We start from the raw sequence: 11,037 nt of genomic DNA, 5'->3' as shown, positions 1-11,037 counted from the left end.
ATGCAAGATTTTTTAAAAATCAGTGGAAGAGTGATGAAAGATGTTTCATATTAACAGATTCCTGTGAAAGCCCAGCCAATCTTCTCTCTTTCCTCTCCTGAAGTTTGGGACTGAATGGAGAAAATGCAGTAGTGACTTGTTCACTTCAGGGGAAAGTGGTGGAGTGTGTGTGGCTCATAGCATTTGTTAAGGACTAACTAGAAGTATGTAGCATTTTCCCTGAAACAATGTAAAATAAAATAATTTACTTTAGAAACGATTCTGCACTTATACATGAAAACAGACATAATTATAGGGGTCTTATGAAGGAGGCGGCATGAGAAAATAAATTGAAAACAATTTTACATATTTAAAGCTACTCCTTAAAAAATGGATCCAACATTTCTCCCAGCCTCCCTGCGCTCTATACTTCTTGATATTATCATCACAACGCAACTGTGGTCATCTGTGCCACCTGTGCAGTTGGACAGGACTCCGGCTTGGTTTAATGCTCCACTGTCACTGTTTGGAGTTCTTAATTATTGAATAGGGGCTCCACATTTCCATTTCGCCCTGGGTCCCACAGATTGCTTAGCCAGGCTGTTGTAAACAGAAATCACAACAGCTCCACAGAGGCGCTGGGACCTCAGTCTCCATATTTATTCTTTCTCCTTAACTAGTGGCCAGGAGCACCTCAGGCAGGGTACTTGCTGTGTTCCGCTTAAACTGTCTACACTTCAGTCATTTCCTTTTCCTTTTCTGAGTGATTTCAAGGTGCTGAAAGGAGAGGGAAGTTGCATTTTAACCCGAGGACTCATTATTTAGCAAATATTTATAGAGCACCTACTGTATCAGGAACTGTGCAAAGGCTGGGATGTGGAAACAGGTGTGTAAACCAGTTATTGCGATGTAATATGATGATTGCTACAGTGAAAGTGTGGACAGGGTGCAATGGGCCAGAAAGGAAAATTCAATGAATCCTCAAAGGAAAGGTGATTGTTTGAACTGACTCTTAAAGGAGAGGATGGTGGTGAGCACTGAAGCAGAGGAAATGGGAACAGCAAGGGCTTGCTGATGGGATGGCCTCTTTAACGGAGGAAGAAGTAAAGAAGTAAGAAATAAGCCTAGGCCGGGTGCAGTGGCTCACGCCTGTAATCCCAGCACTTTGGGAGGCCGAGGTGGGCGGATCATGAGGTCAGGAAATCGAGACCATCCTGGCTAACATAGTGAAACCCCATCTCTACTAAAAATACAAAAAATTAGCCAGGCGTAGTGGCGGGCGCCTGTAGTCCCAGCTACTCGGGAGGCTGAGGCAGGAGAATGGCCAGAACCTGGGAGGCGGAGCTTGCAGTGAGCCGAGATCCCGCCACTGTACTCCAGCCTGGGCGACAGAGCGAGACTCCGTCTCAAAAAAAGAAAAAAAAAAGGAAAGAAATAAGCCTAGAGAGAGAGTGGGTCACAGAGAGCCCAGTGTGGCCCACTAAAGAGTTTGAACTTCAAAGTTTTAAGCAAAGGATCAGGTGATCAGATTGTGGAAGATAGCCTGGGGGCGGGGTGAGAGAACCACAGGAAGATCACTTGCAAAAATTTGCTTATTCTACAAAATCCTCAGACTCATCTCTTTTGCTTGAAATAACATTAAATTGTATCATATTTCCCATGCTGTTTAGGCAACTTGAGCCTCACTGCCACTTTCTTTTCTCTGACTCAGACCTGTTATTTTTTTCAAAGTCACAAACCCTTACATTTAAGAAAAGTCATGGAATCCTAATTTGGTGGTAAGATTTTAATAACACATTTAAAGCAATAAGTATATAAAGCACAAAACCAGTGGGTGGCCAAACATTTCCTATTGGAGGGAGCTAAATCATAAAAATAATGTTAAAAGGAAGGTATGCTATAAGGATTGTAATAAAAGTTGTCTCTATTTAACATGGCTTCTTATCTGGGTTACTGTTAAACAGACACGAATCTATTTTCTGCCTATAGGTGACCCCACTTCAGCTGTTAACTTTCTGTCTCAGTGCTTAATTGTGCTTGGTAATCAATACTGTCAGAGGAAGACGGTGAGTGTATGTATGACCATAGAAAGAGAAAATAAACAGAAGAACCAGAAATTATTTCCTCACACATAGTTAAAGCATGGGAAAATTCAGTTATTTCACCAAACACGAAAGAAACCAGATTTCTCTTGCAAAATACCCGCTTAGTGTCCACGAACAATTATGTGGGTACCCCGCGGTTCCAAAGAACAGGTTAAAGAGACCCAGCCCTAGGAAACTGCATGTCTTCACCGGGGCCAGCTGGGCATGTTGCTGTGTGGCTCTGGGCGGCTGGGTTTCTCATACCTCAGCACCTGCACCTAGACCAGCAACTCCCTCTCATGAGGGGCTGACCCGCAGCTCTGTGCTAGCCACACTCTTCCATTCTCCAGAGGCTGGAGCCAGGGTCAAGGGCAGAAACAGCTTACAAATCTCAGTTATATCCAGTGTCCAATTAATTAGTGTTGAGGGTGAATTTAGTTTTCAATAATCTTTTTGTTTTCTACAGCCAAAGTTCTCTTTATTAAAGACCCCAGGAGCTCATGTTTGTTTCTCATCTTTACCAAGCTTCCAGGAGCTTTCATTTTCCTCACTTCCCACATAGAAGCTCAACAGCTACCCCATGAGCTGTTTTCCCTGGAGACTCCTGCCTGTCCCCATGAATCAGTCTGTGATCTAAGGCCACGCTATTGGCGGTGCTTTACGGGCTCTGGAGTACTGGCTTCTGGCTGCTCGGTTCTCAGCATCAAATGAAGACAAGGGCTGCATCTGGCACCTTGCTAGAAACTGAGTCATTGTTATTGGGTTCAGTCAAAATGTATTTGATTACAGGGCATGGTGGATTACTGTGATTTATTTTGTTCTCCAAACTGCAGAAGATCTCCTGGGCTTTGGTAAAATTCTCTAGGATAGCTGTGAGTAGTCGAGCTATTGAAAACTTTTATACACACATATACACATACAGATTTACTTATACACATGTATATGTACCTTTAATATATGAAAGTATGTAAATAATTAAATGCCAGTTTTGAAATGTCAACACTGCAATGAAGAGTAGTTTGCTTTTTCCTTGTCAATGAGGCTGGAAAAGCCCTAGAATTTTCTTCATTCCTGTTATGCTTGGTACCTGCAAGGCCTTTAAAATAAAATCATCATTATTTAAAAGTGTGATAATACCAATGAGGAAATACAAGGATCACTTCCATACAAAGGAAGAACCAGGCCCAGGAGAGAAATTATCTGACAGGCACCTCAAACTTAACATGCCTTAAACTTAACCTCTGAATTTCTCTCACATCTTATCTCCATACCCCACTTCCCCATCACAGTAAATGACATTATATCCATCCCCTAGTTTTCATGTCAGACACCTGGGACTCATTCCTAATTCTTTACTCCTCATGTAAAACCATCAGCAAATCTTTTCATGCCAATTTCCAAAACATATCTTAAATCCATGCACTTTTCTTCATCACTCTAAATGAAGTTACTATCTTTCACCTCATTTATTATGTGTTTGTTTGTTTGTTTTTTAACCAGTATTTTCACTCTAGCTCTTCAGTCTATTCTCCACAATATAAACAAAGTAACCTTAAAAAGTATGAATTGGCTGGGCACTGTGGCTCACGCCTGTAATCCCTGCACTTTGGGAGGCCGAGGTGGGTGGGTCACGAGGTCAAGAGATCAAGACCATCCTTGCCAACATGGTGAAACCCCGTCTCTACTAAAAATACAAAAATTAGCGGGGCTTGTTGGCACGCACCGGCAGTCCCAGCTACTCAGGAGGCTAAGGCAGGAGAATCGCTTGAACCCAGGAGGCGGAGGCTGCAGTGAGCTGAGATCGTGCCACTGCACTCCAGCCTGGGCGACAAGAGTGAGACTCTGTCTTAAAACAACAACAACAACAAAAAAACAGTATGAATCACACCACTTTCTTCCTTAAGACCCTTTCATGGCTTCCTAATGTAATTAGTATGAAACCCAAGATTTTTGGCAGGACTGCCAGGCCCCAGCGCCTCTCCAGTTTTGCTTCATGCCCTTCCCCCACCCACTGTGCTCCAGCCGAACCATGCTAATTTCAGTATCTCCAGTGTGCCAAGGCCTTCTTGCCACAGGACCTTACCCACACCAGTTCTTTGGCCTGGCATACTTGACTCCAGGCTTTCCCAATGGCTGGCTTCTCCATGCCCCTCAGGTCTCAGCTTATTTGTCATCTCCTCAGAGAGGTCTTCTCTGAGTACCCTGTCAAATACCTACCTATGCCCAACACACACACACACACACAAACACCCCATCATTTTGTATCACAACTCTGTTTGTATCCTTCATAGCAATTATGTATTTTATCTTGCCCACTGTGTGAAGTCAGGAGCCAAATTTTTCTTGCTCATCACTTGTTCACCAGCATCTGGCATAGTGCCTGCACTCTATCAAAGATCAGTAAATAGCTGTTAAATACATGAGAGGAAAGAAGGATCCATATGAGCTTGGGTGGCCAGGAAAGATTTCATGCTGGTTGTGGTACATGAGGTGGACCCTATAATGAGGCTGGGGGTGGAGGACACACAGAGAACAACACGAATGAGGAAATGGCAGTGGGAATGGACAGATAAAGAAAAGCAGGCCAGATGACAGCGAAGGGAACAGCTTAAACAAAATTGATCATGTGCACAATAGAATGTGAAATTGAAAAGGGAGGGAAGAATGAATAGCCCCAAAAGCCAAGAAAAGGAATTTCATCTTGATATGGGAAACAATTGGGACCCACTCTTTGGTCTTAATCAGAGGACTTACATGCTAAGTGTTTTATCAAGTGAGTCTGGCAGGGGCAAGCAGGATGGATTGAAGCAAGGACAGGCTGGAAGAGCTGACTGGAAGCACACACCTATTCTGCAGTTGAGGAGGTGAGGCTCCTGGCGATTCAGTGGAGAGTAAAGGGTGAAGCAAAGACAGCTGTGAAGGAAGAACCCCCAAGACTTCATTGGATAATGGGGACAATCACTGGAGAAGAGGTAGGAATCAAACACGACGTGGTGATTTTGAGACTGAGAAGCTGAAAGAAAGGTAGAATCATGGTGTTGGAAGGGGCCATCCTACTGCCCTAAGTATCCCTGACAGGTGGCCAGCACCTCCACTTGAGCTGTCCGATAATGGGAGCCCATTCTATTGAACATCATTAGCTCTAATATTTAGAAAATTCTGCCGCCTAATGAATCAGGCTTCTTTTAGTTTTTTGCCCATTTATCCCAGTTCTGACTGTAGGAGTAAATACAGAATAAGAGCAGTCCTTCTTTCTCATCCCAGCCCTTCAGATAGTTGAAAACAGTTATTACTTCCCTCCTAATTTTCTTTTTCCCAAGCTAAATGCCCTGGTCCATCAATTAAGACCAATGAGATCAGGTTTTGAGTTCCCTAACTGCCCTCATAGTTTTATCTTGTTTTATCACAGTTTACACATACCTTGAAAGAAGAAATAGTGTTTGGTGCCCCAGTACTATCTGATCCGCAGAGAGCACAGTGAGACTATTACTTTCTTTTATCTGAGCACAGTTTCACTAATAGGCAAAAGTTTCTTTTTTTTTTTTTTAACTGCTATGGAGTTATATTGGAATTTTAGGAAATGAAAACCTCAAGATCTTTTTCATGTAAAAAAAGTCATCGCTCCGAATCCTGTGTATTATTTTGCTTATTTTTATCCTATATTCAGAATTCTAGTTATTCCTATTTAATTTCAATATTCATTCTGATCTGTTGTTCCACAATCTGAAAGTCCTTAGAAACTTATTCTAACAATCTTTATATTGGTTCTAACTTTTCTATCAAAAGCAAAGCTGGTAATATTTTCATCAAAGTGATACAAGAACCCAGGATAAAGACCTGGAGCTCATAACTGAGGTGCTTTTTTCACCCATTTAAAAAAATTGCGGTAAAAAATACAGCAAAAAATTGACCATTTTAACCATTTTTAAGTATATATTAATGTGTTATGGCTTTAAGTACATTCACATTGTTGTGCAATCATAATCGCCATCCATCTCCACAACTTTTTCATCATGTAAAATTCTAACTTTGTACCCATTAAACAATAACCCCATTTCTCCCTCTGAAGTTTTTGAGGAATTGCCATACTGTTGTCCACAAGGGCTGCACCATTTTGCATTCCCACTAAGAATGTACAAGGGTTCCAATTTCTCTACATTCTTATCAACATTTATTATTTTTGTTTGTTTTCTCATTGTGGTTTTGGTTTGCATTTCTCTGATGAGTGACGTTGAGCATCTTTTCATGCGCTTACTGGCCATTTGTGTATCCTCCATGGAGAAATGTGTATTCAAGTCCTTGGCCCGTTTTTTGATGAGGATTTTTGGTGGTGGTTGTGTTGTAGGAGTTCTTTAAATCTTCTGGATATTAATTCCTCATCAGATAAATGATTTTCAAATATTTTCTCCCATTCCATGGGGTGCCTTTTCACTCTGTTGATTGTGTCCTTTGATGCCTAGAAGTTTTTTTTTTTTAATTTTGATAAAATCCAACTTATCTATATTTTCTTTCCTTGCCTGGGCTTTTGGTATCATATCCAAGAAATCACTGTGAAATACAATGTCATAAAGCTTTTCCCCTGTGTTGTCTTCTAAGATTTTATAGTTAGAGCTAATCTTTAGAGTGACATCAATTCAGAAATTTTTAAATGTTTTAAATATACTTGCGTAATCACTTATAATTCTACCTCTTATCATCCAGCTCACATTCTCCATCTACCTATTGAGTAACTGGCTCTTTGATTGATTCATCAGTCTCTACAAGGCTAGGAACTGTGGATGCAGCAGTGAACTGGTCAGGAGTGGTCCCACCCTGAGCTCATCAAACCCAGAGTCTATTGAAGAAGTCGAACACTGAATAAGCAATTATAAGCACAGTCATGGCATGAAAGAAAAGGAAGCTGCCCACATTAAAGACAGGGAAGTGCAACCTAAAATATTTTATCAAATTTCCTGAGAATCTTCTATCTACTGGTCTGTTAACCCAAAGGAGAAAGGAAATAGTTCAGCCAAATACTAATAATGATTGCTGCTTTCTTTCCTAAGTGCTCCACAGACTTTTCCTTTGTTTAAAAGTCCACTCTAGACCAAGGAGCTCTCCAGTCCTTAAATTCTGGAGTCTATCATTTTATGGGTTTTAAAAACTAGGGCCACATTTGCCTTTGTATTTTGGTTCTTTGAGACTAGAAATCTGAGAGTATCTTCATTTCTCATAGATTACTGTCTGAAGTGACATCTATAACTTAACTTTAATTACTCCAGAGTATTACCTACCAAATAGGAAGATCTGAACTCATTGACATCAACCAGGTGCTGTCCTCACTGCTCTAAGATTTCAATCCCTCCCAGCAATCTTGGGCCATTTGTGGCTTAAAGGTAGATTCTGTTGTTAGGAAAGACTTACTAGGAAAGAGAGGGATTTGGATTTAACTGCTTTCATTTTCTCTCTCTCCTCTATTAAATCTTCTCCCCCAGATGCTGAGCCTATCTTTTACTTCTTCATTACTTTTTTTCTCAGAATACAGCTTAAGAGCCCTCAGCTTCCTCTTCCTGTCCCAATCTTGCCCAAGCTTCTAGTATTATCATGAGTAAAAATTGGGGAAGTTGGGGAGAAGTCCTTGTTGGGGTTGAGGGAGTGTTGAGTATGAAATGATGAAGTGGTGTCTATGTGTGGACAGTTGGAAATAAGAGACAGGGATGAGTGAGCAGTTTGGACTAGATATGGAGATGTGAATTCCTCCACACGGAGATGAATATAGATTATTTCTCTATGGGAGTGAGAGAATAGAGAGCCAAGTGGAGGGCCAAGAACTCAGTCATGAGGGACTGGCACAGTCTGCAGGCAGGAACAAGTTCCAGCAAAAGAAACTGAAATTCACAGAATAGGAAGAAAACAGAAATGATCTAGTCCACCTCTCCCATCTAACTGATGAGGAAATGGTTGTCCAGATAAAAATGAATCCGTGACTAAGGCAGCTATGAAAATATAGAGTTGCATAAGTCCTGAGGGGTTGGGGGAGTGGCTTTCAAGAAATAGGAGGTGGTCCACAGGGCCAAATACTTCTGATCAATCAAAAAAGGTGAGGAAACTAACGGTGGTACTTGAAATTGATTAATGTATTGGTCTCCCAGAGTGTAGCTGTGGTAAAGCAGAAGAAAGAGAAACCTAAGCATGTGGGGGAAAGGGTGTAAGTGTGAAAGAGGCAAAGAGATACTGAGTTATACATGCTCAGTAGGTTTGGCAGTACCAGGCAAGACAAATAGGATGGTTAGATAGAAGAAAAATATAAATAAGCAAAGTTTAAGACAACAGAAGTACTACGAATTTAAGACAGAAAGGAAGGAACCAATTGAGTGGGAAGGATTGAGGACGCAAAAGAAGTCCTGCCATCTTTGGCAGGAAGATCACAAGAAGCAGGACAGGAACTGAAGCACAGGTAGCGGTAAGCTTTGGGGAAAGAAAGATACCACAAGTGAAAGGAGAAAGGTGCCATGTGTGATGAAGCAGATAAAGCAAAGAGACAAAGGGACACATCCCGGAAGCCAGATGTGCAGATATGGAAGGAAAACATGCTGATCCTCAGGTCAAAGGTGAAAGTTTGAGTCCTGCCTCTGCCTCTCCCTGGATATTTGACTTTGATCTCTTTGAGCTGGCTGCTTCACATTTGGATGTCATAGGCTTTTTGTGAAACTGTTATCGGACAACATGTGTGTATGCCTAGTATGAGTTATCAGAGCATTTCTGAGAGATGCCTTAGGCTGTAATGCAAAAAGATATGAAATGGCTGCTCTGGTAAATTAGAAAGCTCACAAGATACACCAGCTGGGCAGTAAGAGGGTTCTAGCTGAAGCAGAAAATCATGATTCTTCTTTCAGAAGGGACACGCAGGGACCCCTCTTGCTGCCCTCCTGGGCACTGAAAGGTAGCACAGAAAAGCCATAGAGAAAGAAGCACCACAGTGGAAATTCCATGATGGGATGGTGGTGGCCACAGCAGGAAGGCATTTTCAAGAGCTACTGGAGTCCCCAAGCCCAGCCAGCCCAAGGTGGGGATAACAGCAACACTTTAATAGGGTTACACTGGGGTCACCAGATTCTCAAGCACTTCTCTCCTCCTGCTTTTAAAGTTCAGAATCATCTAATTAGAGGACCAAACTCCATCCCTGACCACATGAAAAGCAAAATGAGGCCTGACTCTGACTCAAACTGTTCACAGAGAATGAAGGATGCTGTGGAATCCTAGAACTTCAGATTCTCATGGTAGGCAGGGACTGGCCCGTGTGTGACCCTCTACAATACTTTGGCTAATGCCAGTGTAAGCTTATAATTCTCTAGTAAAAGAACCCTCTAAGGTAGTCCAATTAATCCATGGTCAGCTCTGATTATTTCAAAGGTTTTCCTTATGTTGATCTCAAGTCTATACATCCCTGCAACTTATACAATACTGTTCTGCGTGTGGTCCTCAGTGCCCACATAAATCAAATATTTGATATGCCCTCTGTCTCTTTGATCCCTTCCTCTTGATGGTCTTTCTCCAATTGACAAGCTTGTCTAGCTCTGCTATCAAGTCTGGCTCTCAGATCTGAGCACAGTTCCCTGGCTGTGCTCTGAACTGTGCAGGGTGGAACATCACTTCCTTCATTCCAGTACCAGGATAGCCATTGCACATTTAGGATTTTGAGGAACACATCATACTATAGATTCACACTGAACAAATCCCTCACTAAAACCCCTCTTCAGTTGTGGGCAACTGATTGTGAGGCCCCAAGATCAGAACTCTGCATTTGTCTCCATTAAGTTTCATCTTAAAATATTTGGCCTAGGATCTAAAACTGATATCAGCACAAACATATCTAAGACATCTATCATTTATTCATTCATTCAATTAGTCATCCAGTAAGTGATTTTCCCCAGTTGTATGTCTTCAGTAAATGTGGCCAGTCTGCACCCTGTATCTTTACTCAGTTGTATTTTACGCAAATCTTTGAAAAAAACGTGTCCAACAGGGCAAAGGCCTATCATACAACATGGAACACTTCCCTGAAGAACAGCTGACCACTGAATTAGTTTCTTTATTAATTCAGCAAATTCATTCAGTAAGCACAAACTGAGTCCCTACTACATGCCAGGTTATGATCTACAGATAGCATCCAGCATGTTCACTGCATACAGCAGTGAACCAACCAGACAAGGTTCCTGCTTTTTGCAGAGAAGGTTACAAGGGATAACAAACACTTAAAAACAAATAATCGCTAATATTTTTTAGCTTGCCTATGTGCCAGCCATTGTTCTAAATGCTTTATGTGTTTATTCCTCACAAAGCCTTATGAGGTAAATACTCTTCTTGTTCCCATTTTATAGATTAAAATGCAGAGAAGTTGTCACTTGCTCAAGGTCATATGGATCCTAAAGGATGGAGCATCAACCTGGGTAGTCTATCTGTAGAGCCTGTGTGTTTAACCACTGGGCTTCTACTGTGTCTCTGTAGAAATAAACACTCAATTAAATATATACGTACATACATATATTCCCATGTGAGAGAGGGTGATATTTAAGCTGAGATCTAAAATGACAAGAGGCAGCCAACTCCTCGAGATCTGGGGGGAGAGCAAAAGGGAGTGTGGTGGAGGATGAGGCTGGAGAGGTGGGCAGGAGGCCTATTCCATGAGGCCTTGTATACCAGGGATTGGGGCTCCAGTAATTTAACCAGTGGTGAACATGCCTAGTTGCTTCAGTATCCAGCCCATACATACCCATCTTGTCCACAAATATACTGCAAACAATTTCCTTTCTTGATCCCCATACATGATCAAAGGACATTCCCTTTATACTCCAAACCATTACCTTCCAGTCTTCACCATCAGTGTGGCACAGAAAAATACACTGGTTTTTGCTTTTGTTTTTGTTTTTTTGAGACAGAGTCTTGCTCTGTCACCCAGGCTGGAGTGCAGTGGCACGAACATGTGCCACCACAG

The sequence above is a fragment of the Gorilla gorilla genome, chromosome 1 (assembly GCF_029281585.2).
Source record: "Gorilla gorilla gorilla isolate KB3781 chromosome 1, NHGRI_mGorGor1-v2.1_pri, whole genome shotgun sequence".
Taxonomy (NCBI): Eukaryota; Metazoa; Chordata; class Mammalia; order Primates; family Hominidae; genus Gorilla; species Gorilla gorilla.
The sequence above is the reverse complement of the archived record's forward strand: the minus strand, read 5'-3'. Positions refer to the sequence as shown.